This window comes from Panthera leo, chromosome A2 (assembly GCF_018350215.1).
Source record: "Panthera leo isolate Ple1 chromosome A2, P.leo_Ple1_pat1.1, whole genome shotgun sequence".
Lineage (NCBI taxonomy): Eukaryota > Metazoa > Chordata > Mammalia > Carnivora > Felidae > Panthera > Panthera leo.
Window position 1 is genome coordinate 147,037,532 of NC_056680.1, and position 26,790 is coordinate 147,064,321.

At 43.3% G+C, this 26,790-nt stretch overlaps 1 protein-coding gene across 3 annotated transcripts in view; it reads right to left on the bottom strand.

Annotated features, from left to right (window-relative positions):
• PLXNA4 (plexin A4) overlaps positions 1 to 26,790 on the bottom strand; it is a 588,877-nt gene that overhangs the window by 437,549 nt on the left and 124,538 nt on the right. The window contains exon 1 of one of the 3 annotated variants that reach the window (XM_042924959.1): positions 3,244 to 3,506. The exons of the other annotated variants lie outside the window; for them this stretch is intronic. The gene's annotated coding sequence lies outside the window, so the exon portion shown is untranslated. Of the gene's footprint in view, positions 1 to 3,243; positions 3,507 to 26,790 lie in introns of those variants that run through there. 3 annotated transcript variants of the gene reach the window in all.

Here is a 26,790-nt window from a genome sequence, read left to right on the forward strand (position 1 = left end):
TGGGTGGTTATATAATACCATTGTAAGGGAGAACAGGAAGGGTCAAATTAGCAGCAGTGTGGGGCTTGATATTATTATTATTATTATGGCCTCTTGGATTTCTTCTTTCAAAGCTGGAGAGTGAGATGGGGTAGGATGGGTAGGACTCTACACTGGAAGCAAGAAGACTTGGTCCTAGCCTAGGCACCGCCACCCACGAATGCTATGATTTGGAGATCTCACGTTCTCATCTGCCCCACTTACCCCTTAAAGATAGTGACATTCAAAGGAAATGCTACCTATTCATGCACTTGGAAACTCTCGAATACGTGCAATACACATCCAAGGAATTAGCACTGCTTTGCAGAAGGACATATCGCCCCTTTTTTAATGGCACAGTACAGGGGGGCAGGAAAGTCCTCTGTTGTCTTGACCCTTCTCTATGAATAGACACACTGGGAAGGGCAAGCTCTAGAACAGCTCAAAATGGGTTTCTGCATGAGTTACAAACCCTTCTCCCTCTCATACCTCCTGCAGCCCCTGCCAGCTGGTGAGGGGCAAAGAGGAACCCAAACTTTCTCCAACTGACATCAGATCTGTAAGTCACCCCTTCTACCCCAGGCCGGTGAGGAAACCCAGTCGTCATTGCCTGGCCCCACGGCCACAAGAGGGAGAAGTGAAATGTCATATTGCTTCATAACGTCCTGTCTTCCAAGGAGGCGATTTTTTGTGGCAATTTGGTTGTGGTTTATTGAGGGGCTTGAGGAGAAAAGTATTGGCCCATCACTCACAGCTGAGTAAAAGGGCCAGATTTAATAGGAGAGAGGAGAAGAAATCCTTAAGTTTTCCTTCACTTAGCTACCACCATTTTATTAGCCTAGGAACAGAACCGCTATTTAAGTTGATAAAAGCCAGATTTGCTTGTTAAATAAATCACCAGAGCCTGGTGGTGCTATAGAGAAAATTTTTCCCCCAAGAGCTGGCCCCATGGCTGGGTTTTATACAGCACCCAGTGCACTAGATGAAAACCACAGGAAGGCAGCAGCTTAAAAACCTAAATTGTGGCGCCACCTGCAGGAGAGTAGAAATACTAACATTATCCGAACTGCGCAGAGACTGGGAGGGAAGGGAGAGCCTTCCCAGGTGACACCTCCCTGGATGAGATGCAGACAGTAGGAAGGGCCCCCAACTCCCCACTGCCCCCTGCTTCCTGGATGTGTCAACATATGTCCACTGTACATTCCAGCGACCTTCAATTCTGCGTCCTTGAAAGCTGACACTTCGATGTAGGACAGCTGTTCTCAAGATTCTCAGTCCATTGAAACAAACTTATTCTTTCCTCTGATGCCTAAGGGGTTAAGCTTCTAACCCAACGGTTCTATTTTTGACACTGCAGGCCATAGAACAGTAAAAAAGGACAGAGAAATGGCTGCCCTTGGAACTGAGGGAGAAGTCTCCCTGGGTCACCACAGTCCCGAATTGTGGCTTGAACTTGGTAGCTGGGTACGGTCAGTAGACCCACACTGTCCCAGGCTTCTCTAGCCTGTGGGTGCTAGCAAAGATACAGAGATGTTAACACCTGAATCGCAGCTCCCAGCCCGCCCCTGCTCACACAGACCTGGCCTCTGCTGACAACTCCCTCCCTGTCTCCCTCATTATGTCACAGGACCCCCCCCCCCCCCACACACACGCACAACCATGGTGGCTGTGCTTAGGAACCAGTCTGATCATGTTTTTCTCCATAGGGTCCATCACAAAAGTCTACCGCCTACAGAAGCCATTTGATGGAAGGACATCACTCCCATCGCCCCTGCCCACCTATACTGCTGGACACAACTGGCCGTGCTGCTCTGTTGTGGTTTCCCAGGCTACACGGCAGGGGCGGGTGGGGGGGGAGCTGGTACCAGGGTGGGGAGGGTGCCTCCCCCACCCCCACTCACACATTGTGCAGGTATTGGTGATCCGGGCCCTGAAGCAGCTCCCGTGGTCCAAGTCTTCCTCCCCTACCTCCCCAGACCCCTTCATCCACCACACCCTCTCCACAATTCTTCCTTCTCTCTCGGCTAACACACAAACTTGTATTTTCAACTGCAGGAACCAGAAATTAGAGGACGCAGAAGCAGGATGGAGGGTGAGGTGGCGGGGGAGGGGATGTGACCTAACCTCGTTTGCCAGAAAATAGCAGAGTCCCAGCTCTGGCCAGTTCTTTATCTTGCTCAACCAGAAAAGGTAAACACTTCAGTCCCAGAAGGCACGAGGTCCTACAGTGTGCCTGAATTCACGGACCGAATGCAATTCATGGCTCCCACATGAAGGCTCCATCTTGCCTCTTCCCAGCACTTGCCAAGTAGCTTAAGTGAGTCACTTGGCCCCTCTGACTAGGATACAAAGAACAGAAAGGCCCGAAGTCGCTTTCCTTTGCAATGAAGATGGGTTTGTGCTGATAGGTTGAACAGTCTTGTCTGGTAACATACATTTCCAAGATGATTGCCAGGTGGCCTAAGTATAACCTCCTAAATAACTGTGACAGCCAGCCTCCAAAATGGCCCTAAAGATCCTTGCCATCTGGTACTCATGCCCTCACGCAGTCCCCTCCCACACTGAATTGGAGCTGACTTAGGTGACCAAGAAGACTTTACTGCAGAAGTGACCACATGTGATTTCCAAGCTAGGTCACAAGAGACATGGCAGCTTCCAGCCTGGGCTTTTGCATCACTCACATTGGGGCAAGGGAGCTGCCCTGTGGTGAGGACCCTTGAGCAGCCTTGTAGAAAGGAACTGAGGTTCCCAGCCAACTCCTGGCAAAACTTGACATCCCATGAGTGAGCCCCTGGAAGAGGATTCTCTAGCCCTGTTCAAGTCTTCAGATGATCCCAGCTTTCAGCCTTCTGACTGAGGTCCTGGACATTGTGGAGCAGCGACTAGATGTTGTTGGAGGTGCTCTGTTTTGAAGCAATAGATAACTAATACAGTGACTTACAGAGAGGGAATCCTTCCCCTGACCTTGGCCTCATTAGCCTCTTACTCTTATTATTTGAGCCCACTTGGCTTTAGAAGAAGAAGGGCAGAGGAGGCCATGCTTGGTGCATGACAGTGACCATACTGGGCAGGACTGGGCACCAAAATGTGCCCTGCCGGGGACTCCCTTCAGAGCTCTTCGCATCAAGCATCTTAGAATATCCCAACGTGTTAAGTAAAAATGAGAAAACCCAGCCAGGGCGCTGGAAACCATCAGCCCACGGAACGCTCAAGTCAAGCACTCACCTGAAGTCCCAGGGGGGAGTCAGTTCCAGAGAGTCAGCCTCGGGGACACACAGCAGTGAAGTGGTACTGGATCCTGCTCTCTTGAACCGGCTGTCTGGCACCTGCCTTCCCAGGATCCTCTCGGAGGTCAGACTGTGTGGGACTTCAGTGTGAGCACCAGTCCCTATGGTGCTAAGGGAGTTCCCTAGCCCTGACCCTGACCTTTACTGTACTGCAGGGGAGGAGGGAAGTCCAGGAACTCTTCTTGTCACAGCAAGAAGAGACTGGAAATAAGAAGTGGCTGGAAGCTGACACTGCAGTTTTCCGTCCACACAGGGCCCCATGAGGACTGGGTCACATCATCTTCTCTCGGGCTTCAGAGGATCTCCTCAACCCTGAGCAGCTTCTGGAAAACTAAGCAGAGCCTATGGGTTGGCAGTGAGGCCAAGGCATGCACGAGGAAGAAAGGGGGAAGGAAGAAAGTAGCAATAGAGAAGAATAAGAAGGGCAGAGGTGACCATACTAACTCAGAGTAGAAAGAGAGCCATGGACGGCCTCTGCGAGTTTCCAGAGATGGTGCAAGGGCCTGTCATGACCTCTTTCCTCTTTAACATCTCCCTCCAGGACTCTGAAACCTGACTCCATTCTCCCTCTGGCCCCATTCTCTTTCCCCTGTTTTTAAAGGGCTTCCTCCCAGTGCACCTCCGCTGACTGCAGTCTTTGCAAATGCTGAGTGTCCCTTGTGAGGTCCTTGTGAGGTTCTTGTGAGCCCCAAGGCCACCGCGGCATACAGCTGCTGAAGAGCTGGGGGGAGAGCCAACTGTGTGCCTCTCTCCCCAAGTGTGCATTCAGTGACGGTGTACTGATAGCCAGCAATCAGCTGGAAACATTTACACCACGGGAATCAAACCACACACCGGGGCTTTTGTTTTCGTGGACAGCCAGTTGTTAAACATTTCCCAGTGCGCCCCAGGACCAGCAATACGCCAAGAATAAGGTGGGTCAGCCCAGATCAGTCCTGCTTCGTTGCTCAGCTGACTATTCACAGACACCCAGAAAACGCACCACCAATGTCAGCTCAATTTAGTGTAGCTGTAATCAGAGTAAGGGCTGCCTTCTGCCCATACCCCACCTCTCGATAATAAGAAAAAATTAATATATACCCTTTCCAGTAGCTGTTTTTCCCAAGTCCTATATTTAAGGGGATTTGACTCATATTTTCTAACACCAGAATCAAGAAGGAAAGTGATTTCCCTTCCCTGCTAGGTAAACTGAGGCAAGGGTCATTGAAGTGATATATCTCAGATTACATAGGTATCCAAATTGTAAACTTGTTCACACCTGTCATTTACTGCCTCGGCTTCAAATTTAAGATTAACACTCTGTGTTTGGCAACAATTCTATTTTCGTTCCCTCAAAGCACTGCTGTTAAAATCAGGGTACAGTCATGCAGTAGAACCGGTGTTAACCTTAAACAAATGAAGTAAATCTATGTTATCTATGCTCTGAAAAAACAAGCGCAGAGTATTTGTATACATATTTGCATATTTGTTAACCTACAGAATAGTATGCATATATCTATATAGGCTTAAATATACATAGAACATTTTGTAAGTTACCAGCAGAAACCTCAGAGCGGGAGCTAGAGCGATATATATTTCATTGTTTTACTGTACATCCTTTGTTCTTTTTGACATTTTACCATGTGCAAGTATTTCATTCCCCATTTTTTAAAAAAGCTACTTTAAAAGGAACAAAAAACACTGCTGCTAAAAGCATCTTCATCACGCCTCTAGTCCTCTACGCTCTCTCTTCTTGAATCCAGCCAGCCACTCCTCCACCCCATCTGTATCACAGTCAAGCTTGCCTTTGTTCCAGTTTCCGACTATCGGTGCCATCTTGCTCCTCTTTTGTGGGCCGCCTTGAAGGTCACATGGCATCCTGTCTGCCAGGCACGATGGGGTAAACATCCCACAGGTTGAGTCCTCTGCTCTCATTTTCTAAAGACCACCCAGTGCCCTTCTCGGCCTAGGGACTTCTATTTGGCCCTAATTGATCAGAGAGATTCCAGGAATGATCCAGAACATCCTTTCTGGGATAAAACAAGCAGCTTTAGGTCAAGTCAAAGGCCATATTCTTCTACAGTGGGATCAGTAAACTCCTGGAAGCTAACACCCAGAGATGGTCCAGGCTAAAGTTACCACGATGCCGTGATTTAGATATTAACAGGTAAACGTTCCCTAGTGAGTTATTAATCTTCTCAGGAACTATGCAGGGGGAGACAAAGAAGGGTTAACAGGCAAATAACATTCCAGTTTTGTGAAAGGTGAAAATAATGTAAGTTCTGAAAAATATAAACAAATGAGCTTGGCCCAGATGTTGACCACTCGTTCAGTAAAAGGTAGACGTGATTATTTAGAATGTGATACAATGATCACTAGGAATCAGTCTGCGATCTCGAAGAATTAACTCTGTCAGGCTATTCTTGCTCCCTAAATCAGCAGATAGTGAGGTTTTTAGATCGAGGAAACACAAGAAAATATCTGAATCGTACCAAGGAGCTCAGTAGACTCTTTAATAAAATCCTTATAACACGGGGCAATGCAGGCTGAATGGATTAGTTGACTGAATGGTTAACCCCCAAAGATGCTCATTAATGCATCAAGACAATCTGCAGGAAGATTTTCTTGGGATCTGTCTCAGAGCTCTGTTCTCAAACTAACCTGTTTAACAGATTTACTAACAACTCGGGTAAAGACATAGGAGACATGGCCATCAAATTTGTCTATGACTGCAATAAAAGAAGAATATTAAATATAAATATACATTTACAATCTTCCTCCTTTCTAAAGGAGAAAGATACTTTTGCTTTATATTGGGCAGTTTTGGTGCTTTAGTAAGGCATTTTGGTGTTGACTTGGGGCACTACGCTGAGGAATGGAAGAGGTGAGGAAAGTTTAGTTGATTAACATTTGAAAATACATGGAACAAGGGGTGCCTGCCTGGCTCAGTCAGTGGAGCATGCGACTCTTGATCTCAGGATTGTGAGTTCAAGCCCTACGTTGAGTGTGGAGATTACTTAAAAATAAAATTGAAAGAAAGAAGGAAAGAAGGAAAGAAGGAAAGAAAGAAAGAAAGAAAGAAAGAAAGAAAGAAAGAAAGAAAGAAACAGAGAGGGAGGGAGGGAGGAAGGGAGGAAGGAAGGAAGGAAGGAAGGAAAGAGGGAAGGAAGGAAGGAAAGAGGGAAGGAGGGAGGGAGAAAGAAAAAAAGAAAATGTGTGGAATACTCCAGAAAGAAAAAGGATGTGGTAATGAGAGAAAAGTAAAGCAGCAGCCTGGGAGGGAAGTGGGGGGTCAGGATGCGAGCTGCCAGGTATGAGGAAGGCTATGATGATGGTGAAGACTGAGGTACGTGAGCATCAGTCACAAAAAGAGGGGTTTCTAGAAAGGCTTTCAGAGGGTATGACATAATTCCTTCTTTTGATGCCTCCTCAAAAGACCATCAGTATAGAACTTTGTAATTTTTCTATGCTTTGAAAGGGCCGATTCTGCATTTATTTTGGATATATTATCAAGGTGCCATGGATCTTAACACAGAATCAAGAAGAACCTGTTTTATTCAGGCTACAAGTATATGATCAAAGCTTAGCAACATAGAATATACGGTCTGTATTCAAAAGTAATTTTTTGTGCTAAAATTATGGGGAAATTTCAACAAAATGAAATGTAATATGAATACAAACAAGGTCCTATATATGGGTATAGAAATAACTTTGTAAATACCGGATCAAGGAAATGTGACCACATTTTTTTTAAGTATGAGCTAAAGTTGGCAATAAGTTACCAGTGTGAGATGCTGCCGAAGTCAATGAAATTACAAGCTGTATTTATTAATAAAGAACAGAGTCCCAAAGAACGCAATGATAGCCCTGCTCTGCTTTGCGATAGCCAACCATACCCAGACTTTTGTACACAGTTCCAGGCCCTGTGCTTTAAGAAAAATTGAACTACATTTAAGACGGAGTGGCCAAGCCCCAAAGGGACTTAAAGCCCTATTATATTTGGAACATTCAAAGAAACTGGTAATGTTCAGCTTCAGGAAAGTAAAACTCAAAGAAATAGGACACCTCCAAATATTTGAAGGGTTGTCAAGGGGAAGAGTTGCTGCGTTAGCTCTGTATAACTTCAAGATAGCAAAGTGGGATCGATTAGTAAAATTTATCTTATGTAGAGATATTTTGGTCCAATATAAAGAATACCTTTCTAATAGAGCTCTCTAAAGACAGAATAGATTTCCTTGGATGGTAGTAAGTACTTGGAGAACTAGGTGATCCTTAGGTGAAGACAGGAGTTTGGATGAAATGATCTCTGATGTCTTCAAGGGTCTGATATTTTAACTGTCACGTGTTTGTTGTTGTATCCTCCACACCATGTGCTTTGCATGGACTCAGTCAATGTTTACTGTATTGAACTTCAATGCTTTGGGAGAAATATCTAGGGAAGCCAACTTATGTCCCACTCAAGACCAACACCAGGGAGAGAAGTCAAGGATGGAGTCAGAAATATGGTCAAGTCAGTGAGTGGGATGAAGGGAATGAGCAGACGCAGAGCTACATTAAACACTGCCTCTTCCCTGCTCTGTACTGCGTACCTCATTCACCAGATATACTGTCCTTGGCCCAGTGCAGGCCTATATGGAACCATATCATCTGTCCAGTGGAGGCTCATATGATTGACCTTTCTGAATTTTCATTCTTTCCCTTTCTCTTTTTCCCCCAAATCCTTACTCCCCTGAGTCCTCAGTCATTCCTTTTGTGTGCTCAGATTGCTTTTGTCCTTCCTCAACTAGGCAGCCTCTACTTCTCTGAGGGGGTTCTTTCCTTTGTTCTATCCCTACCTCTTAGCCTCAAGAACTTCCTACAGCCATTACAGGCCTAAAAACCAGGCCAGGGGTCCCTGTGTCTCAGAGATACTGCAGGTAACAGGCTCCATGTCAATTCATGGCATCTTGTCCCATAGACTGTACACCTGGGGGCCAAACAGGCTTTTGTCCTACATCCACCTATACTGTGGACACTGGACAAACTATAAATAATGACTGCACTTTTATCCTCTTGTTTGTCTTAAATGACCTGAACAACGGCATTCTTCTCTCTCTCTTGGGGATTCCATCATCAAATGCACCTCTCTGTGAAGGAATGTGTTTGCTCCTTCTGCAGGACTTCCAAACTTCCAACCTAAATGTCCCTTTGCCTTTCCTAATATGCTTCCTCCCGTATTATGATCAGTATCGTTGATACTCACATCATTTTCTTCTGCAAAGAAAATGAAAGCGTCCTATCTTTTTCCCTCCAGTGATTTCATCAACACCTTTTGGGTGTGGTCATAACGTCCCTTCCTGACTCTTCATGCTTATTCAGGCATAAATACTACAGAAAGAGAGAATACATCTTAAGAGAAAAAGGGTGAAATGATAATGGTAACAATGATAAGGATATCTTCCAAAGATCAAAACAGATATTACAGATTTTTGTGGAACTATAAAGGTTGTTTTTTTTTTTAATTTCACTGTAATTGGAGAGTGAAATGTGCCAAGGGGATACTTTGTGTAACTCATATCATGTTTAAAATTATCCATTCAAAAAGCATTTATGCCTACCATATGTCACTGCGCTGCGGATCAAAGCTGTTTCAGGCACAGTCCCTACCCTTAGGGGTTTTCGGGTGAATGGAGAACAACACCATCAACAAATGAGTGCACTAATATGTTATTAATGCTAAGATAAAAGTGTTCACCAGGTAGTGTGGAATTGTAAGGGAGAGAGTGTCACTCAATTCAGAAAGCAATTATTCTTAATTCTGATCGTAGCACCACATTATAATTACAACTATTCCTTCTTTTATTGGAAGTGTCTCTGCTGGTTCAACATTTTTAAAATAAGGCTCATCTAAATGGGAAATAATAACAACACTAATATATGGTCTTCTAAGTTAGGATTTTAAGCTGTAGAAAGTTCATGACGGTACAGTATTTATATAGCACTTGCATAGAGTGGCTGATCGCTTCAAATACCCTTGTTTCATAAATACTGAAATATTCCCCTGGGGAACAAAACCAAGAATTGAGATGAGCAGGTACCTCATACCCATTCATTCTTTCCTTTTTTCTTTTCTTTTTTTTAATTTTAAAGATCTTACTGGCTTTGTTCAGCGATTCATAAATTAAGCAGCATCCAATCTAATAGATAAAAAGGAGCTTCCCATTCATACTTTCTTTTATTCATTTGTTATACGAATATATTCTGATCTCCTACTATGTGCCAGCTTCTAGGATCTAGGGATAAAACGGAACTCCAGACAGACGAGGTCTCTGCTCTTGGGCAGTATGCACTGAGGACGGAGGCAAGAATGAACCAGTTGAATGAATGAACAAGATAATCTAAGGTAATGGTTAGTTTTATGAAGAAGATTAAGGAACATAGTATTGTAAGGGGTGAAGGCACACAGGTTAGGAAAGACTTCTCTGAGGTGTTAATATGTGAGCTGAGGATGGAAGGACAAGAAGAAACCAAGTAAGTGAAGATGTGGGGAGTGGAAGCAACCAGTACAAGGGCCCTGGAGTGGGTCATAGCAAAAGAATAATACTTCCAAAGAAGGCAAGCTCTGCGACCCATGAAAGGGCCAATGTGGGCAGAACTGTCCCAGGCAAAGAACTAGAATAAGCCATTATAAACACACAAACACATGCGTAGTAATACAATTGGGAAAACAAAACAGTGAAGAGTCAGGAAAATAGTGCTTAGTCTTTGAAGATCTTTAGGTCATGTGACTTCTTGGACCGTATGAATCAAGCCTGGTTCCATAAAGGTTAACATGTAGAACGAGGAGCAGAAGAAACTGACAAAATGGTGAACTGAGGATGGAAAATGCTAACCAAAATTGTAGAACAGAGACTACATCGGTTATCAAGGCTTTGTCTGCAAGTAACAAAACATCCATCTAGCTGTTTAAGCAGTGAAGACGTTTAATATCTCACATGAGCAGCCTGGAGGTAAGTGGTTCCTGGTATAGTGCAGGGACTCAGTGAGGTTATCAGGGAGCCAGTCTCTTTCTGTCTTGTCTGTGTCTCATCCTTAGCAAGCTGGCTTTTTGCCCTGAGACTCATTTCCCCATGGCCCAAATCAGCTCCAAGCATCCCTTCACGTAATCATATTTAAGACCCAAGAGAAGAAAAGAAGTGCTGGGGGGTGGAGGGCGCTCTCCTATAGTGGCTCTCCCTTTTAACAGCAGGTGACATCTCTCAGAACACTTGCGCATGTCTGATTGGCCAGAACTGGGTCACATGGCCACTCCAAGCTGCAAGGGAAGCTGGGAAAATGAGTGTCTGGCAAAGGGGAATGGGATCACTGGCACTGATTTGGACTGGTCAAGATTCAGAGTCATCCCCTGCAGATTCAATCAACATGGAGAGCCTTGGAACAGAAAAAGGAGGGAATAGTGGGTGATAGGAATGCAGGGCTATTCATTAGGGCCCGCAAGAAGACAGGAGGAGAGAAGGGAGGGATGCAGTGTCATGGAAAGATCTTGCATCTGGAATCAGAAGACATGAGTTACAATCCCAGCCCTGAGCAAATTACTAAAACAGTCTCAGCCACGGTTTCTTCATCTATAAAACAGAAGTGACAACACCTACGTGTCAGGCAGGCTGTGAGGAGCAGAAATTGTCAGAGTGGGTTGCGAGTACCCAGCGTATCCCCAAGACTCTGTGGAGACTCAAGGAGAAAGTATTATAACTTTCATTTCTATTTCTTTTTCTCATTCTTCAAAAATACACACAGTTGTTCATGTATCATAATATGCATAATACATCACAACAATAGCATATATGTGTGTATATATATATGTGTATATATATATATATACACATATATATATATAACTTATAAATAAATAAATGTACAGATATTGGGATTGCTCAAAACATTTACAGATAAGGGTTCCAATTTTTAAGGAAAAAAACCAGCTTGGAAACACTTTTTAAAGAACATAATGTATATGAAGCTCTTAACACAAGATTGGATGTACTTTGAACCCTCGAAAAAGGCTCACTCCTGGGCTGCCTTTCAGATGTTTTAGGTTTGCAATTTTTAATGGCAAGGACAGGCATCTGTCCCAAGGGCTCCCAACTCCACTGTCAAAATGCCGCACACCATGTGCTTTTTTGGCACCTCAAATCCCTCTCCCAGAAAACAGGATTACAAGCACCATGCTGTACAAGCAGCTCCCAGGAGTCGCTATTATGTAGCTTCCCCAACCCCTGGCATCTTCTTCTCTTTCCACCTGCTGTCTATCTTTTGAATAGAGCTGGTGGGCTCTTCTGTGAATGGTGAACAAGGGGAAGAGGGGAAGCAAAGCCAGGGAGGGGACATGGCTGGCACATGAAGTAAAAGGTCCCCCTGAGAGGGGAGGGTTAAAACACCAATGGGGTGTGGGGATTTTCTGTGCAATTCATTTCTCCCTGTGAACCCCACCTGCCGTTCACACGGACGAACAGGAAGTACCCGTATCTCCTTCCCATCTGCCCTCATCCTTCTCTACAGGTGCTTGAGGAGCTTTGGGAAGAAGATCATCTCTTTCTTCTTCCCAGCTTCCCCTCTGTGGTGGGCAAGAGACAAAGATGGGAGTGGGGTGCAAGTGGGGACACAGTCACAGAGTCACTCAGTGGCTCAGCTGGAATACACCCAGGAGCCCTGACATCTGATCAAAATCACTTTTCTCATTAAACGTACAAGGATAAAACCTTCGTTACAAATACAAGGCCTTTCAATAGTATCCTTTGCCAACAGTTACGCTAGCAGTGCGGGCATCGTTCATTTATTTACTTTAACCATTTTTCACCCCGCAAAAAGCTTCTGCGTTTGCCTTTAAAAACCCATGTTAAATTCTCACTTAATGATTTGACCGGCTCCCCTTTAGTTCCCTTTAAACGAGCTGCCGATAAAGGCATAAACTTGCTGAAGAAACAAGAAAGAAGCCTCCTGAACAGTGAGGCCTTTTCTGCCGCTCTTGTCCGGGCTGAAGCCCCCTCCAATGAATTGAGAGATAATGCTAATAGAATTACACATTGTGACCGGATCAGGGGCTGCCACAGGAAGATAAATACCAAAGCAAGGCTAAGGCATTTAATAAAAAAAAAAAAAAAAAAAAAAAAAAAAAAATATATATATATATATATATATATATATATATATATACACACACACACACCATACATGTCCTTTTTTTTTTTTTCCTTCAGGATAAAAGAAAAAAAAACCACAAAAACTTTAGATCTTGGTTTATCACGTATATTATTTCACTCGCTTTCATGCTGCTATTATCCCAAACTATTTGGTGTAGGGGAGGTCCCACACACACACATCTGAAAGCAAATTGAATAAATAAGAGTGACCCACCCAACCTATGTTTACAGTGGCACCGCGGCCACCATGGCAAACCTCTCAGAAGATAAACTGTATGTGGATTAATTCCGGAAGATGATAGAGCGCTTATCTATTTTGTGTAGGCTCGATTTTAACAAGATAAAATCGTCAGGCCCTGTGATCTGGTACTGGCGAAGCTGTTTTCCACACACTTGACATGTAACGCGGGCTGTCACGGAATATAGATTAGCATGTGGCGGCTGGCTGGCGGTCGCCTCCTTGCCCTGCTCACCCCGGCCCCACCCAGGTTGGGTTAGTGAGGCCCTCGGAGCACATGCCGGAGGTCCTAGCTCAGACCTGGATCCCAAACCAAATCCACATAACGATACTTTGTCATCTTCTGGGTCTCAGGATGTGCTTCGATTCATTTTAAATTAAAATGAATTGGGGTGCCTGGGTGGCTCAGTCGGTTGTGTCCGACTTCGGCTCAGGTCACGATCCCGTGGTTCGTGAGTTCAAGCCCCGCATCGGGCTCTGTGCTGATGGCTCAGAGCCTGGAGCCTGTTTCAGATTCTGTGTCTCCCTCTCTCTCTGACCCTCCCCTGTTCATGCTCTGTCTCTGTCTCAAAAATAAATAAACATTAAAAAAAATTTTTTTTTTAAATAAAATGAATTTAGTGACACCTCTCCAGGTAACCGGTGACGACACGTGTATTGGTCAGCTTATGTCTGTACATAACAGACATGGATTCTGCCTCTCTTAAACAAAAATGGGACTTCCTAGAAAAGCATCAGGGACTCACAGGAATGGGATGCCAGGGTGTTCTGGAGATGACCAGGAGGAAGCCCAGTAAGGCCACTCTACTGGAACAGGGTAGTCTGGGTGTTACCCCCACCTCATGGTATCGCTCATTCCAGGGATGAGGCCCAGGAGAATGGGACTGACAGATTGAACCCAAGGTGTGCATCCATCCGGGCTCACTGCAGATAGGAAGAGGCTCTGCCCTTTCAGTTCTGGGAGTGAGAAACAAGCAATCTCTGTCCAGAAAGTGTCACACTATAGGAAACTTCCCACGAGGAAGATCGGGTCTTAATAAAAAGAGGTTGAATGATGGGCACCCCAAAAGTGACAAATGACTCACACAATAGGGCTAAGAAAAGTATGCTGGGGATGCCTTGTTTAGTCTGGGTACCCGTAGGAGATGGCTTACAATAATGAAAAGAGCTCTCGAGGAATGAATCAGGAGTCCCAGACCTAGATGTGGGTGCCCACACCAGGCAAGACTATTGAGCCTCTAGCTCACTGCGATGGGTCGAATTGTGCCCCTCCAAAATTCATGTTAAAGTTCTAACCACCAATACCTCTGAATGTAAACTTTATCGGAAAGAGGGCCATTGCAGATGTCATTCGTTAAGGCGAAGTTACACTGGAGTAGGGTGGTTCCCTCTTCCAGAATGACTGGTGACCTTACAGGAGAAATTTGGGCATAGACACACACACACAGGGAAAATGCTCCACAGTCGGAGCCATGCTGCCACAAGTCAAGGAACTACCAAAGCTAAGAAAGAGGCCTGGAGCAGACCTTCCTCTAGCACCTTCAGAGGAAGCTGACACATTCCTTCTGCTTCTGAAGTGCTCTGGACCAGGTTTGTGACTTTTAGACTGAGTCTTGACTTAAATTGGAAAGTCCCCGGAGTCCTAGAAGTTCTTGGCAGCACAAATTGAAAACCATGAGGCCAGGTGATCTCCAAGGTCCACCTCTCACTAAATTAAAGCCCTTTTCAGTTTTCACAGAAGAATGTTTGAGATTTTTGAAAAGGACATTCCAGGGACATTTACTTGTCTAGCTATGAGGATAGGCCAGTCCCTTAACTGGCCCCATGCACATCTCCATACCACACACATCTGCCATGCTTCATCAGCCACTGAGCCCCAGGAGGATGAGGCCACTTTACCAGTGGCTAGAAAGTCTGCAGATTTCTTGGTCTAGCCCAGTGGCATTTCCACTCAGATACTTGTATCTTTGCTGGGCTTGGGTCCTGCAGACTCAGTCCCATTCCGGACCTTTACCATCACCTTGAGTTCCCCAGTGGATCCAGCCAGTCGAAAGATTCTGTGACCTACCTCCTAGAGCTACTTCCTTCCCAAAGCTCATGTGTTTGCTTTTGTTTTTGTTTTGGCTATGTTATTTTAAAAGCTGTAAAGAAACGCATTCACAACATCCAGACAGCAGAGAGGAAGACCTGTCCAGTTATACTTGTCCAACCTGGTTCTGCTCCCATGTCAGATGTATGACCCACGTGTGGGGAGAGGTCTCTAAGAGACCAAGTAAAAGAAACTTCCATTCTTTCCTTCCCCAAGTTTTGTACAAAATTGTTTCATACATGCATAAACAGTTTTAAAACTACTAACATGAACCAATGGATGCCCTCCACCTATGCCCAATAATTGTCATTCCAACACATTTGTAGACATCACGAAATTTCACTTCTAGATCCTTCAGCATACCTGAGAATAAAACATTAGCTTACTTAACTGCAGTACCATGATCACACAACCTAAAATTAATTAATAACTCCATAATATCATCTAACGTCAAGTCTACACTCAGTTTTATCCATCATCCCAAGGAAGGAAGGTTTTTCATAGTTTGGGTGTTTATTTCTAATCAGGATGCGATCACAGTTCACATGCTGCATTTGGTTTTGGCGTCTGTTTGAACTCCTTTAATCCACTCTAGTCCTCCAACTCCTTTCTGCCATGACTCTGACTTTTTGAGGAACCAGGCTGATGGTTTCATAGAATGTTTTATAGTCTCAAACCATGTGATTGTTTCTCCTCGTGGTGTTGAGTTGTCCCTCTATTCTCTGGAGGCAGCTGCCATCCTGACCCACCAAACACTGAAAGTGGACTTAGTTAAGGGGGAAACAGTACTGAATGCTCCTGTTTGAGGTCCTCTCATGTCCCCTCCATCAAATGCAGGCTCCATGCAAGCATCTCCACCAGGGCACTGCCACTAAATGTTTGGTCCTGGCGAGCCACTGCTCCAGGACTACCGGAAAGCAGCGCTGTCCCCTCCCTCTCTGGACCAGATTGCCTCTGGGGTCCGAGTGAACACAGCTGGAAACATGCGTGCAACGCCGCAAAAGATTCCGAAGATGTAAAGGTGATTTATGTCTCTTTAATTACGGGCTTTTATGCTTTAATTAGAAAGTTACAGAAGTTGTCTTTACTTCGGAAAACTGTGTTTATGGTTGACTGCCTGAGTGAATTAAACAGTGTCAGAGCCCTGGGTTGGCAAGGAGGTCAGTGAGAAATACCATTAAGAAGAGAGGCTGTGTCAGTTTTCATTACTTTTTGATGATCATGCAATAATTTTCCATGATAAATCATCTCATTATATCTGCAATTCGAAGGCAAAATCTAAATGCCATGGTCATGGGAAAAAAAAAACAACAACAAACAACCAGCACTGGGAAGTGGTTTAAAGGAATTCACCTCCTAGTTGAAGAAACAGGATAAAAGTTTATGTTTTATTACTAATCATTTGATTGGCTCACAGGCCACACTCTGTGCGGTGCATGATTGTGCAGAGTTTTAACATGGGCTCCGCGGATAGTCTGGAGCCCAAATCAGCATCCAGTTCTGCACCTAGACGCGGCCCTGGCGGGCTGACTGTCTGGGTCATTTGCCCAGTTCTGTGGGCTCAGCTGAGGTATTAAGAGGCCATTTTCTACGCCCTAGACTGGGTTATCATTCCTTGCCTTTGCATTCCCATTGGACTTATTTTTAGTACTCACTTTTATTTTTTTTTTCTCTATCCCCGTTTGAATCACATTCTTTATTCCACATCGGTCTCTTCTACTAGAGTGTGGTCTCTACAAGCTCATCCAGAGAGAAGTCACTATACCATGATTTGTGTCCCCACCCTACCATGACCAGAATTATTCCAAAATACCTGAATCATTTTATTACACTTTTTAAATGACATAGGTCTATCTACTTTTACCAAATTGTAAGCCCTAATGACAGCAATTCGATCCCTTCTTTTCTATACTACTAGACCGCAGGTCAGAGAATTGAGTCAGCCACACTCCTAGTTCATGATACATTTATCCCTGCATGATCTCTCTCCATTCATTCACTCATTCTTGTATTCATTTCTTCCCTTTGTTCCCCTGTCCCAATCTTGTTACCTTGATCATTGGCTACCATTATAATGAAGTTAATGAGGCTCTTTTGTTTATATGTATTCTTATAAAGTGTGTGTATATATATATCTTTATGCACATGGAATTTTTATTTACATAAATAGATAATGTCACATGTTCATGATGTTTTCTAGCATATATATATAATTGTATATATTTCTAGAATTATATATGTTTCTAGAATCATATATATATATATATATATATATATATATATATATATATATATGTAGAAATATGCTGTTCCTTATAAATGCAGTAGAGTGAAACCTTAAAACTAACTGAGCTTGGATTTTGGGGGGGCGGGGGTAAGGGGTCTTTGGTTACCATCCCAATTTCTTTAATACTTACTGCTCTAATTCTATTCTCAAATTCTTTTCTTACACTAATTTTGGAATTTTATATTTCCTAAAAATGTATCCATTACATCTATTATTACATCTAGTACTATTCATAATATGATTATTATTCTCATCTCTGCTTTGTTTATAGTTACTTCTTTTTTTCATTCCATTTTATTTATTTTGTCTTCTCTCTTTTGTTTTGATCAATGTTTTCAGAGGTATAGCTGTTTTACTAATGATATCAAGAATCAGCTTGTGGTTTTGTTAATCTTTTCTATTATGTTTTTTGGTACTCAATTTTTAAAAACTTTTTTACTATACTTATTATTTCATCCATTCTTCTTTCTTTGGGTTAGATCCATACTTCTTTTTTTACTTTCTATCTCCAGAGCTGAGCACATGCTTAGTACACAGAAGCTTTTTCTCAAATGTCTATTGAATAAATGAATCAACTATAAACACCTTGAGATCAGATAATATGTCTTATCCAACTTCATAGTCCTTAAAGAACTTACTATACTACCTAATAAATAAGAGGCCTCAGTAAAGACTGAGAGACTATTTACTGAGGGAATAGTTAATATAAAGAAATATACATACTCCGTCCTAAAGGAACTTCCAGAACTCATCTAATTGACACTTGTGATTAAAAAAAAAAAAGACATTTCTGATAGTGTTGTAGAAACCATTGGTAATCCTAGTGATCCCTTATTCCTTTCTTCTTCTCCTGTGATAGAACTACCAATCTTAGCTAGGCACAAAACCACTTGGAATGAAGACCAAGTGATTAAGTTCTAGCCAATAGGATACAAGTGAAAATGGTGGGGTCAACTTGAGAAAGTGTACTTCAAGGGAGGAGATGTGCCTTTCTTCTTCCCCTTTTTTCATCTTGCTTTCTGGAATGTGGATACAATGGTTGGAGTTTCAGTTAGTTATAATAGATCAGGAAATGACCTTGGAAATGGAACCCACATGACAAAGGAATAAGATAAAAAGTCTGGGTTTCTTGCACCAGGAAGCCTCTATGGCAGCCCCAGATGAATGCTTTGGGACAAGAAAACAAATTCTCATCTTGTCAATAATTTATTTGGGGTCTTTTCTTGGGGTGTATGGAACTTCTATCATATATAGCTGAACATATTAACTGATGATAATATAATCAAATTAGTAACTGATTCACTGGTCACATGTTGATCCTTTTCTAAAGTATGTCCTTCCTCACACAACAAAGACCTAAGAAAGAAGGTGATGATAAAGTCCTCATTTCACACATGGGAAAATCAGTGAGGTAGCCGAGACTAAGACTCATCTCTCATTCTCACTCAGATCCCAATTTGCTGACCAAATTTACCTCTTTAGAAAAAGTCTGCTCCCAAAGGTTCTTAACACAGGAAAATCTTAAGTTTTCCCATGTGAACTCCCAGTAATATGCAGCCCCAGTGATTGTCTGGGAATATTCCAGGTAAACCTCAAATTTTTAGACTCTGGTATGATTTTTCTCAGGCTTGACTCTGGCTAACTAGGTAATCAGGTTCCCAGTTCTTTTCAAGAAGATCAAACACAATTACATTAAACTATGAAAGGGATATCTGGGTAGCTCAGTTAGTTGAGTGTCTGCCTTTGGCTCGCTCAGGTCATGATCTCATGGTTCATGTGTTCGAGCCCCGCACTGGGCTCGCTGCTGTCAGTGCCCAGCCTGTTTCGTATCCTCTATCTCCCTCTCTCTCTCTGCCCCTTCCTGCCTCTCAAGGATAAATAAACATTAAAAAAACTTTTTAAATTAAATGATGAAAACTTTGTCCACTACATAGCTGATGACCTTGACTCTCAAAGTACTGCCCCACCTGTTCCCACATGAGTTGTGGTTTAGGGTCCACACTCAGCATGGCTTTCCACACTTTAGAGCAAGCTTCATAGATAACACCTACATGCTTTATAATCTACAAAATCAAATGGCCATGTTTCCTCTGTCTTGCTGTCAGCTTCTCTATGTCCTTACAGTCTCTTTGCTATTACTGAAGGCTTCTAGGAGTGTTTTTTCTTATGTGGCATCATTATCAATGGGCACCATCAACATCAGCTCTGGATTGACCCCAGAATCCTACAAGAAAGAAATAGGCACTTCTAGGTCCAATAAAAGGGTTTATGTCTCCTGGATACCAGGGCCAGGATATATAATGCAAAGAATCCAAAGTCCCAGCTAAACTCTGCCTTTGGGGATTGGTATGGAAGAGGGGAGTTCAAAGGAGTATGAATGGCCTTGTGCTCTTAAAAGTGAGTGGACTCTCACCCAGTCATCTCACCAGTAGAGAAGAAAAGAAAAAAAATGATATTTACTAGGAGCTTTATATGTGCCATGAGCTGTAGCAGGCATATTCACATACATTTATTATTGAATCTCTTGTTCGGTTAAAAGGCAGTATAATGCAAAGGTTAGGCACAGTTACTAACTATATGATCCTGGGTGAATTACTAATTTCTCTGAGATTCATGTAAAAAAGAGGTAAAGTAGTTCTTACCTCATAAGGTTGATACGATCAAGGTATTTAGAACAGTGCGGGTCACATCGTAAGATCTCAATAACTGCTTGCTGGCTATTATCATTAATCATCACAATGACACCTTGAAATGGGTTTTATTATGCCCCTTTTGAAGCTATGGGATATAAGAGTCAGAGCCTTAAAATAACTTTCCAAGGTCAACTGCTAATAAGTGGAGGAAGGTGGATTCAAACCCAAGTTCATCTAACTCCAGCCTCCTTGATCTTTGCTCCAGCCATTTTCCAGAAAGCCAACCTTTCCCTGGATGATTGTTCCAAACACAATTTAGTACTCCTTATAACAAAAAGTACTTAATATCAGGGTCACTAATATGGCTAGTGGTTGTGGCACTCAATGAAAATGGACCGTTGATGATAGCCGTCCCCTCTCTGATGACAAAATCAGCTGAGATATAAAGTTAAACAGGAATAAAAATATTGAGTTATTTTTACTGGTAAGAGCAGAGGACACGGTTTAGATGCAAGACCAAGACAAACTTCCAACTCTTTCTTCCCAAGTCCCAATCCTCATGCTCACACATAGTGGAGGTTTGGATCTACAGAACAAGGACCTGTCTCCCATCGTAGCCAGGGAAGAAAGTACAAAAGAGACCAGAGACAAAAAAAAAAAAAAAAAAAAATCATTCTCTGATGCAGATCCTGCCTCATGGGGACATATGGACAAAGAATGTGAGACTCTCACCATCTCCTCTGTCAGTGGAATCCCCCTCCACCTTTGGAGGAGCCAGTGAGAAGTAGAAAGAAGCTTCTTCCGGAACTTATCAAGAAGTGTTGGTACAATTCTATGAACCAGAATAAACATGGAACAAGAGAATCTCTCCCAGCATAACCAAAAATTCCCGGTGTGTATCCCATCAACCACTTATAATGAATCAATAAAAAATAAAAGAAACCCCACAAGGGCCCAGAAAAGAGCTCTTAGCCTTGAAATGAATGTATTAATTATTTTTTTCATTCCTTTCTACGCCATGTTTTTATTCTTCACGTAGTGAATTTGCTGGTTTCAATCTTCCTTCAAGTAGCTCCCACAATCCTGATGTGATTGGTAGTTTAAATGTCTCAAAGAAACAGCACAGACCCCTGGATCTGTATTCTTTTTCTTGAAAAATAAAAACACCAAATGGATTATAGAGAGTTAGGTGGAATTAATCCCATCCTGGGAAGACAGAAGCCAAGCTGCTTCAGTCTCTTGGTTTATAAGGTCACCAGAATCCCTTGTTGGGAATTATTCCCCCATAAAACACTTCTGCCCAGCTACTCTGCAGCCTTGTGTTGCAGATAATCCAGACGGTGATTGTGTCTGGGTTTCCAAGTAGAAGCTTCACTGACCTTCCCTAAGAGGATTCTGGTACCAGCTTTGGCTGCAGGAAGAAACTGGGGAGCCAAGCCCCAGTATGTGCCAATTCTGTGACCACCTTCAGGACAGGATTCAGCTTTGCAGGTAAACATCTTGGCTAGGGAAGCACTGCTGAAAGTATAGTCTCTGCTAGGGAGAGAGACCCCGTGTCCCAGGGCCCAACTCATCCAGCATGTAGGAGGGCAGGGCCTACATTAGGACTTGGGAGATGGGATCTCTAACTGGCATCAAATATACTAGACCACCAGCTGTGAGGCTGGTGTCTGTTGATACATTTTCCTTGGGTGTGGTTTTGTGTTTTTTAGAATGTATCACACAGATTAGTCCATCTTTGGCTATCAATTAATTCTGGCCTTGGGCAAATCACTTAACTGTGAGGCTTGGTTTCACACAGATCTAAATTAAAACTCTGAATCCACTACATATTAATGATGACCCTGAGCAAATTACATGATCTCTCTGAGCCTCAGTTTCTACACCAGTACTGGGAAGGTTAATGTATACTTTGCAAGGTGGTAATGAGGATTTAAAAGATTATACATATAAAGTACATAGCAGACTATCTGGTTCTATTAGGCTCTGATTGAGTCATCTGCCAGCTGTGCCCATCACTGTGTACCACCCTCTTATGAGAAGCTCCCCTTTTGTCTCCAGTCTGCATGATCCCAATGGTCAGTCCCAGGATACAGACTCCCCTACCTCTCTGTGGTCCAGGGTGGGTCCCTAACCCAAGGCAGGCCAATATGAGTCCCTTCCCCCAATACCTGGCATTGGATGTGTGCTGAGAGAGATGGGCCTCCCTCTAGATAGAGGACCCTGCATTCCCATGAGTCCAGGAGCTGATGGGGACTCTGTGTTCTGCCAGGCAGAGCAGCTGGAGAGACTAGTGTTCAAATGGAAAGACAGAAGAGGAGGAAAGAGACAATGCAGATGACATTCCAATCCCCTAGATCATCTCTGCCCTTGGGTTACATGAAACTCACACCCCTGTGCTTCAAAATAAGGTGTTTGGGTTTTTTGGCGGTTGGTTTCTTTTTGTCAAAGTTAGCTCAGGCTGGTTCTCACATATGATAGAGAAGAGTCTTAATAATCTGGCAAACAGTTGCTTATTCAATAGACAGTAAACCATGTATATCATTACACACTAAAAAGTTTACACCGTTATATAAAATGCCAGAACTGGCCGAGTGATGTCAGATTCTGCCCCCACTCTCCCAGTCCCTTATGTGAAATATTTATTTACTGGGAGCCCCACCATATACATGTCTCTTCCTACAATTATGATCCAAACTTATCATTATTCAGTAATTTGTTCATTTGAACAAATGGCAAGGACAAAGGGCAGGGACCATGATAGACCTCTATTTCCATGTGCAGATGTCCACATCTCTCATCCATGTCCCCTGGACATGACTGCTTACACCAGACTCTGCGCCTGGCTGCAGCCACTTCTTGGGACCAGGCCTACATGGTCCTGGACTTTCCTCCTATCCCAGCCCTTGATGGCCTTTCCTTCATTAGCTGGTGGTGTAGAGCAGCCCAGCCTCAGCACCAACTGAGAAAGGGGTGCTTTTAAAAGGCAAGCTCCCCAGGTACTCACAATAAAAATAGCTAATGTGCGGTCCCCACACTGAGCACTCCACAGGAATCATCTCATTTAATTCCCATAACAATCTATGAGATTGGCACCATTATTATCCATATCTTACTGATGAAAAAGCTGAGGCACAGAGAGGATAACATTTATTGAAGGTCACGCAGGAAGTGGCAGAGCTAAACCCAAATCTGTGCTGTGACATGCCAAGGTCCATGTGCTTTACCTCTTAACCACACTAAAAGAGGACCCTTCAAGCTAGGCTTTGATTTTGTGTGTGTGTGTGTGTGCTACACAGATGATGCTTAGATGACTAAGTATCAGTATGGAGTGACAGTATCATCAGAGAGGATTTGTGAACAGGACCTTGGCCCTGGCCCTTGGCCCTTGGCCCTGGAGAATAGGTAGGGGACATGACAGATGGTGGAAAGGCCAAAGGCCCAGAGGTGTGACCACATGTGGAGGGCTTTTTGGGAAGTAGGCAGGTGACACTGGTAGATCCAAGCACGTTCTGGAGACAGAGGAAGCCAGGCAGAGAGTTGGGACTTAGTTTGGCCAATAGGTTGAATTGTGTCTACCCCAAAAGATATGCTGAAGTCCTAACACCCTAGCACTCACTTGTGAATGTGACCTTATTTGGAAATAAGGTGTTTTCAGATGGAATCAAGTTAAGATGAGGGTGGGCCTTATTCCAACATGACTGGTATCCTTACAAGAAAAGGGAAATTTGGCACAGAGAGACACACAGAAAGAACACCATGTAAAGAAAGGGAGGCAGATTGGAGTGATACAGTTACAAGCCAAGGAACACCAAGGATTGGTGACCACCACTGGAGGCCAAGAGAGAAGCACACACATGTGTGGAAAATCCACACATCCAGTGTCAGACAAAAAGGGTAGTGTGAGAGTAAAGGAAAGCACATTGAGCGTTTGCTAGACACAGCTCTAGAAAACTAATATAGTCATCATCAGAGAAACCTCCCAGGTCCTTGAGCAAGACTGAGGTAATGAGAGGGAAGCCATGTTTTTGGAAGATCAAGCTCAAAAAGTAGAAACTGCTCAAAGGCATAGAAAGAGTTTGAAGTAAAATTAGATTTAGCACAGTCCTCACTCTACTTTCTATCTCCCTACAGACCAAGGTACAAATTCCACTTTTTCTTCCTTCCCTCCCCCTTCCTCCCAAATGGCCCACTGACAGCTCTGAGCAACTTGACCCTTCCTTCTTTACTTCAGTTTCTTCGTCCATAGAAATGAGGATGACAGTGCTGTCTGTTCCCTGCTCGGTGCCACCTCCGTTGTCCTTTCTGTTCCCTCTGCCCCAAACACTCCTTTCTCTGTCCTATCTTTCTCCATAGCCACACATGGTAAGCCTCCACTTATCACATTATAGCCAAGAGTACGTTGGTTTGTTGGCTTACTGCCTACCTCACTCCACTGGAAGTTCAGCTCCTGGAGTAAGCAACGTATTCTCTTCACTGATATAACCCCACGTCCAGATCAGCACCCGACACATGGCAGGGGCTCAACAAGTACTTGAAGAATATGGGAATGATGTGATATTAAGATTATGTGAGATGGTGAATATAATGCATTTATTCTCCATAGGAAGGACTTAGTAGGTGCCAAAGCTGCCCCTTGTATGTCCCTGAACACTCCCTATATTTCACAAAGAAAGCTTATGCGTAACAGAGAGGACATGTGTTCTATGCTTTGGGTGCCCCATAAGTAAAGTTGAAGTGATACCACCTTACATATCTATTTTAAACTTTTGTTCGGTTTTCCATTTCTTTTAACTGGAAGATATACTCAGACTTCTAAAAATGTTCTTTATAAGTTATGTATCTTTGGTGAGTAATCAAAGTGGCCTCTAGTAAAGAGATCAAATATTACTTGTATAACTGGTAAAGCCCCTTCTCTTCAACATAAATACCATCTTCCTTTCCTAGCAGGTTACAGCGAAGCCCAGAGACCCCCGCCCCCCAAGTTATGGCCAGTTTTGCTGTAACACAACATATATGTTCCTAAAAATCACCATCATGTGCAAAATCACATGATAAAACCCACAGAGCTTATGGGGAAAAAATGGGGTTAGAAGCACAACACTCAAAAACTCCATCAATGACACATTTTTTTTTAAAAAGAAGAATCTGATAAAAATAGTAGCACAATTTTATACATGTAAAATAGTTAATAAATACTACCATAAAAATGGCACTTTACCCTGAAAAACTCTTGGTGTTTGCTTGTGGAAATGGGCACTGGAAAGGTTACAGCTGTGTTTTTGGGACATGGAGTCAACAGAGAGTTGGAAACACAGGTGTGGATGGGCATGGCTCCCAGCACACTTGGTGAACTGTGGGAGCCGGGAGATGTCTAAGGCATAGGCGTGTGTGTTCTATACATTGTTAGGTTTCCTGGTTCAGCCGTGTGCAGCTTTCTGCACTCACCTAGTGCTTCCCACACGGTAAATGGCACATAAATAAATGTGAAATTCGTGTTATGGTTAAATTGTTCCCTAAGGCATCAATTGAATTGCACTGGAAAAAATTTGCTCTTCCAAAACAAGCGTTAATAGCAGAACTGACTGTATATCCAAATTCACATAGGGAGTCAGCAACCCAGTTAGGCATAGTTTATGCTACCAACTCCTTTTTCACACGGACACTTTTCACTTTTAGCCTGAGAAAAGATAGGGAGGAGGGAGCATCTGATAGGTAGTAAAACTTTCATTAAGCAGTAAGTAACTTGAATCCTCATATATTTAGAATTATCTGTCTTCAATTTTTAGAAGAAGCAAATCACAAGAAACAAGCTGATATGTGGAAATTAGCCAAATAAAATCAAGAATGCGTCCTGGAAAGAGATTCACCCAGTTCCCCTAGCCTTCCACACCTGTGCATGCGTGTAATAAAAATTGGCATTTCAGAATGGGATTCTGAATCATGATCCTAAATGCTTTCTGAATCAGGAAATCAAGAATAAATGGTAGTTAGTGTTCAGATAGCTTAAGGAAGGGAAATGGACCAAGGCCTTTGAAAAAGAAGTTTAACAAGGCTAACCCAAACAAGAATTTTGGTAATTCTCAGTTTGCCAAAAACTCCTATGCCCCAAGCTTTCTGATTCCCAGAGGCTGCCTGCATATGCCCACAGGATACATGCCCTCTGAGCATGTAAGATATATCACAGTTCAAAATTCTGGAGAAGCTGCTCTGATGGTTCAAATCGTCTAGGGTGAAACTGCCTCTCTGCCCCCCTCCAGCAGTTCTTGATCTCCTCCTGCTTCCCCTGGGGGCTCCCCTCACCTTCCCAGGAATAACAGCAAGCACAGCAGAATAGCAGCTGGAAATCTGCACTGAGCAGATGAGGAATCAAGGGGAAATTTTCTAGATGGAGAGATGGATAGTTCTGAAGTGTAGTAACCAGGCTAAGGGGACTGTAGTTTTATCTTCCTTTGACAGAAGAGCCTTAACGGGCCCCCTCACACGCTGTGATAGCAACGATCACTGGAATGGAAATGTTCTCTGAGCCCACGCCTTCTTCTGGCCAAGAAGTTCCAATCAGGAGACTTTGCTCCCGTTAATGAAAGTGGCCTCCTGCACTCCCCGAGGAAGCTCAGAAGCACTGTGTTCTGGAAAGGGGAAGGTGAGCGGTATGGCTTTATCACCATCATCACTATCCATCATTATTATCACCACCACCACCACCACCACCACCATCATCATCCCATGGGGTTTGACAGGCATCTATGACACCTCATGCTGGGAGCTGTAACAAGTCGGACAGACACTCTCCCCAGCTCTGGTCCCAGAGACGTGCAGTACAAGGCAGAAAGAATATTCATTCATTCTTTTATCAAAATGTTAATGCTAATATTAATAGCATTAATTGGTCCCTATTCTGTAGTACCATGAAGGGTACATACAGGTGGAATGAATAAAACCTAAGTCCCCACACTCAAGGAACACTCAGCCTAACAGCAAAGGAGAAACTAACCGCAAGTATTAGAACATAAAGTGCCGAGAGAGAAAGTTGGCCTAAGATTCTAATTGCCCCAGAGAGCAATAAGGTAATCATCCGCA